This window comes from Alexandromys fortis, unplaced genomic scaffold (assembly GCF_014885135.2).
Source record: "Alexandromys fortis isolate MF-2015 unplaced genomic scaffold, M_Fortis_MF-2015_v1.1 scaffold_458, whole genome shotgun sequence".
Taxonomy (NCBI): domain Eukaryota; kingdom Metazoa; phylum Chordata; class Mammalia; order Rodentia; family Cricetidae; genus Alexandromys; species Alexandromys fortis.
In genome coordinates this window covers 93,489-99,353 of record NW_026068426.1, presented here as the reverse complement: position 1 = coordinate 99,353, position 5,865 = coordinate 93,489, and the positions used below count along the sequence as shown (strand labels likewise).

Genomic DNA, 5,865 nt, shown 5'->3' with positions numbered 1-5,865 from the left:
TCTGTTTGGTGAGTTTATCTCCTTTCAGAGCCTGGTAGCAAGGTAAGCTGTCTTCCTTGTCTGGAGACCTGTTAGATCCCTAGTGAGTGGGGAGCTGCATAGGAGAGTACCAGAGGCTGAGAGCCAGAGTGAGGAAGAGGGTAGGGAGGAGGAGGCACCTGGGAGGGCTGCGTCTTCTATATTGAAGTTAGAAAGTGTGGCAACAGAGGGCTCTGTGATCTAGTCAGTTTCTGGAGGGTGTGGGGGAAATGCCCTGAGTTTCCTCTGCACAGGGAATAAATGCCGGTAAGCGTGTGACGAGAATTTCAATCTGGGCTTCCCCACGTGGACTGAGAAGCTTGTCATCTAGAAAAATACAGCATATCACAGAGGAAAGGCGACCCTTGTCCTTGTGATTAGAGTCTACTGGAGAGTGAAGGAGTTCCTGGCTCACTACTGTGGCTTTTGTAGTAAAAGTAGAAAAAGCAGAGTTCCTTGGAGCCTCTTACCCAGTAGAAGGGGAGAGACTGGTGCTTATAGCAGGTGGAGGGGAAACTGCTGCAGATCTGTACTGGGGGAGGCTTTAGGGAGACAGGGAGGGTTCCAGTTGGGGGGGGGGAAGTGTCTTAGTGAGCAGAAAGTTGTCCCTGTGGTGAGTAACCCAGGGCATCATAGACCCCAGGAGTGAGGGAGAGGACACTTACTGAGTAGGCAAGGAGAGATGGAGGGTTTGCTAAGGTAGAGGGAAGCAGCAGCTGTACCAGCAGACTGTAGGGTCAAACTTGTAGGGTGACAAAGTCAACAGAAAGAAATGATCCCTACAAACATTAGGAGAGCAAGGCCAGCAGCTTGGCTTGTAGCAGCTCAGTTCCTTGGGAGAGAACTCATTTAAGGCACTAGATGAATGGGAAGAAAAAAAAAGATGAAATAAAAAAAGGAAGGAAATGAATACTCCTAGCTATGGTGGAGGAGAAAGAGTATTATAGATAAAAGGGTGAGTAGAGCCAGAGACAGGAACATAGTGGGAAGTCCATAGTGGGCAGGACCAGACTGAGCCATGGGAGGGCGGGGGTGGGAGGGGAGAGACCAGAGCAGTTGCAGACCAAGATGAGCTGCCTGGACCAAGAGACTGGCCGGGAGAGTAGTAAAAAAAAAAAAAAAAGACCAAGTAACAGAAAAGGCTGGGTTATAAAGGGAAAGGCAACTGCGGGGAGGGCAGCTGCGTGGGTGGAAGAACAGCAACACACCTAGTTGGGAGAAATTTAGGACAAGGGGCAATCGATCTTGAACTTGCAAAAAGTCCTGTTGTCAGAACTCCGCCTGCTGGTATTGCTGACACATTAGAGCCCCTAGTCTGTCAGAAACCAGGCTTGGCCTCTGACAAGTTTGGTGAGAATACTACAGAGACCCATGGTTGGACAATGACAGCAACGCTCCACGGTTGTGTCAGTGAATGTCCACAACAGGAGACATTGACTCCGGACTCAATCACAGAACTGAGAAAAATCAAGGAATCTAAACATCTCTTGATGGAGCATCAGACTCGAGCCTGAACAGACTAACTGCCAACGTAAAGGACAGCACAGACCCTGGGCAAACCCTGCACGTACCTGAGATCCCTTGATCACATGTCTTGGTGGGACAGGCATATTGAAAGAGAGGGATTAGGAGCTAGCAAGAAGACAGAGGTGGGAAGGGATCGTGTGAAAGCCCAGGGTGAAGGAGCTGTAACTGTGCACACACAGGGCTCACTTGTCCCCACACAGCCCTCAACTCTCAAGAGCACAGCACACACGATTCTGGAAGATTCTGAGACTTTATTTTCTCCAAGTTTTACTCACCTTTAGTACACTAATCAAATACCCACGGTGAAAGAGGTTACACAACCGCTGGAGGTCTGCCAGCCCAGCTCCTGTTGGAACAGCGATGGTGACTGGGGAAGGAATGATGATCGGTGTGTGGATGGGACTGACTGCTGCTCAGGGCAGGGCTGCACTCATCACCTGGTCACACAGCGCTTGCAGGAGACAGACACAGTCACAGTCAGATGCAGGAAACGAAGTCAGCAGTTCTTGAGGCCACAGTGGGAAAAGGGAAAACAGACTAAATCCTGTTAGGCTCAGGCCAGCTGTCCTATCCTGTAGGAGAGAAGACCAAGGAAGAAATTCAGATCAGTATCTGAACAGCTCATCACACATCCAAACGGCCCCAATCCCTAGAGTCCCCAGGCCCCAGTGGCTTTCCTCTGACCTCTCCCTGTCCCACACCAGGCCCTTGCAAATGTCACTTTTTAAAGCTGCAACAGAAGGCTGGACATCCTAAAACGTTAGCTCCCAGTGGAAGGGGAAACAAGAGCAGACCGAAGTCTCTGGAGATGAAATAAATGAGGAGGTGTGGGCTGGCTTGGAATCTCCATGAGCTCCTGTCTATACTGGCACAGGTGTCTCAGGCACGAGCCCCCAGCATAAGGACTGGCAAGCATGAACATAGCTGCCTCATCTTTTAACTCCTGGGAATGATCCCTTTTATTATAGTTCATGGGAGCATCAGGATCTAGAGGGCCTAGAGGAAGCTCCTGGTCTCTATCTCAGGGAAGTCTCCAGTACTGGGAATAGAGATCCAGAGAAAGATCAGTAAACATGATGGAAGATTGCCCTTGCAGAGGACCAACTGGACTCCTGCGTATCTGTCCTTAGTAGGGACCTTCCCCTCTGACCTCTGAGAGCTGAGGACCAGGTCTCTGGCTCCTCTATCACTGCAGGGACGAATCTGTTCATTATTTCCTTATGCTTCACACTGGAGTTAATATCAACATCAGCACAAGACAGAATGAGCAACCGTGTGGGTGAAACTTGGCTCTCATGCGGCGGGGAACACTCTCTGAGACAAGAACTCAGACCCTGTCCTTTTCTTACCTTTAGTCCTCCTCTTCCACATCAGAAAAGTCACCGCAGCTCCAATTAGCACAGCTCCAAGGACCAGGCCAGTCACAATTGGCATGATGGGGACCGAAGGGCTGAGGAGGCTCTGACAGAAGAACGGAAGGACAGTGAGGCCTCTGACCTCCAGGTATCAACCATGACCCTGTTCCAGTTCTCCCCAAACCTCCCACTCTCTGAGAATAGGCTCTGCGCTCACTCCCAGTCCTTACCCCATCTCAGGGTTAGTGGCTCAGGCAGCCCCTCATGGTTCACATGTCATGTGTATCTCTGTTCCTCCCCAGAAGGTACCACCACAGCTTCCCACTTCTGGAAGGTTCCATCCCCTGCAGGCCTGGTGTCCACCAGCTCTATATCCAGAGTCTGGTTGCTCCCATCCCTCTGCCAGGTCAGGGTGATCTCAGCAGGGTAGAAGTTCAGGGCCTAGCACCTCAGGGTGATTTTCCCATCCGCTCTGATCTTACGAGTCACACGTACTTGTGGGGTATCTGAGGGGAGCACACTTGGAAATTCAGTCATTTTGCATTCTTTCTGGGGACCCATCAATGTTCTTGTAACCTTGTTTTGAATGGAAGGGAGATTGAAGGAGAGACACAGGGACCACACATCAGCCTAATCTCAGGGTAAGGATGGGGTAATTTATTCCTTGGAAAGTTTCAATCAGCATGAGCCAGCGCAGAGGAGGAGACTCCAGATCTCATTCTAAGAATATGGACTTCTGGTTCTGACTGATGGGGACAGACCTCCAAAGTACACGGGCAGGGAACAGGCTTGAGAGATGTCACGATTCGCAATGCAGATAAGGAAGGGAAATGCTGTTAACTGACTGGTTGAACTGCCCTGAGAGAAGGCCTAGTCCTCTAGAGAGTCCCTCTCTCTTGTTGAATTAGAAAACCCATGACACTCTTTCCCCAGTGATGCAAGACTGAGTTAGTATGCCAGCTGCTCCCCGCTGAGGAGAAATCCTCAGGGGACAGGGCCTCCTGTCTCAGAGCAGATGGGGCCGTATCTCTTCTTACCTGTTCTCAGCAAAATCTTCCTCCCGTAGTCCAGCTGTGTGAGGAGTAGCTTCACGCATTCCTTCTCCAAGTAAGTCTTGACTACTTGTGCAAAGTCTGACTCCTCCCACTTACGCCTGAGCATCTCAGCTGCCTTGCCCACGGAGGTCCAGGCTCTGAGGTCCTCGTTCAGGACGACGTAATCGTAGCCGTTGAAGGATAATATGTATTGTCCATGATTGGAGTATGATCCAGACAGCAAATCACAGCCATACAGATTCTGGATTGTGTGATATCCTGGCCAAACCCTCACTCTCAGCCACAACCTCAGGCCAGGTTCCTTGGTGGGGCCCTCCAGTGGCTTGGTCCCTCCCATATGGCCTTTCTAAATGACCGGATTTGGACTTAAACTGCACAGAAAACCGGGTCAGTGTCCCTCTTCAGCCTGGCCTCCATGGATCACATTTCACGGGGGCCACCCCATTGGGAGCACGAAATACGGGATTTCTGCTCTGGGCTCACTCACCAGTTTCACTAAGTTGGTAGACATGGAGCATTTCCTTCAGCGTTTCTCTGAACATTTGGCTTTGTTCCAGGATCAGCTGTGTCCTCCTGTCCCAATACTCTGGCCTCTGCTGATCCACCCACAGTGCACAGTGCTCCATCCTCGGAGGCTGAGCTTTGCTGTTGAATCTTTCAAACCGCACGTCATCCACAAAGGCAACCTTGACACTCTTTCCCCAGTGATGCAAGACTGGGGCTCCATGAGGCCAGGCCAGGTGAGGAGAGTTTGGAAATAGTACATCGAGTGTGAACCTAGAGGCAGTGGGCCTTGAGATCTCGACCCCCTACCTAGGACCCTGTGCTGCTCTGCGTCCAGGCCTGAGAAAAGCAGATTGGGGGCCCGGATGCAAAATGGGAAAAGGAATGAAAGATTGTGCGTGGGTTAAGAAAGAGACAGACTTCCCCGTGTGGCACCCTTGGGGGTGGAGTCCTTTTGTTTCCCAGGTTAGGTCCCTTCCCTCCTGACTCCCACACTCACCCTCTGGATGCCTGGTCAGAGCCAGGGTGGCTGCCAGCATCAGGAGGAGAGCCTTGGGAACAAATGTCTTCATCCTGCTTGAAGACTGGACTCCGAGTCCTGCTAGCCTGTGTTGGTTTTATAATCTTGATATGGATGAGGCTAATTGGCTTCTCTAAGAATTCCCAGTGGTAGTGAAGCAGTGAGATTGGGTCACGGAAAGATGAACTCCTGGCAGAGGAATCTCCTGGGCCCTGCTTTCCTGACTGAGTTCCAGCTCTCTGACCTAGCATCCTGGGAGCGGTGTCTGGGAACAGGTCGCTTACCCTGATCTTTGTTGCCCTCGTCCTGGTCACAATATACTTCCGAGTCCAGTGCAGAAGCCATGGCGTCATCAATTCTCGATCATTCACATGTCAAGATGTTTACAGTGTCTTGGAAGTTGATTGGCCCTCAAAGGTACTCACGCTTGTGTGGATTATATTGGTCTATGCTCACCGCGTTAGGAACAGGGGATTTTGGAACACTTGCCTCATTGAGGACATTAATGATAGAGAGCACATGTAAGCAGAATATTTACAAAAAGGAACAGCCATTTTCCGAAATACAATGATATGGTGGAAATAATAGATGTTTATTTTCATGTCTGCCTGTCCTTATCCTGGTCTTTCTTACTAGTGGTCTTTTGGGTTCTTCTCTTTAACCTTTTAGTTGTATGTGCAATGCAAGCAATGCAGATTCACAGAAATACACAGGAAGAATACCTTTAGAGGCCCGGAGAGATGGCTCAGTGGTTAAGAGCATTGCCTGCTCTTCCAAAGGTCCTGAGTTCAATTCCCGGCAACCACATGGTGGCTCACAACCATCTGTAATGAGGTCTGGTGCCCTCTTCTGGCCTGCAGACATACACACAGACAGAATATTGTAT

General features: G+C 50.3%; 1 pseudogene; it reads right to left on the bottom strand.

The window, feature by feature from the left end:
• Positions 1–2,838: 2,838 nt before the first annotated feature.
• On the bottom strand, positions 2,839–5,031 carry LOC126495670 (class I histocompatibility antigen, Gogo-A*0501 alpha chain-like; annotated as a pseudogene).
• Between the last annotated feature and the right edge of the window lie 834 nt (positions 5,032–5,865).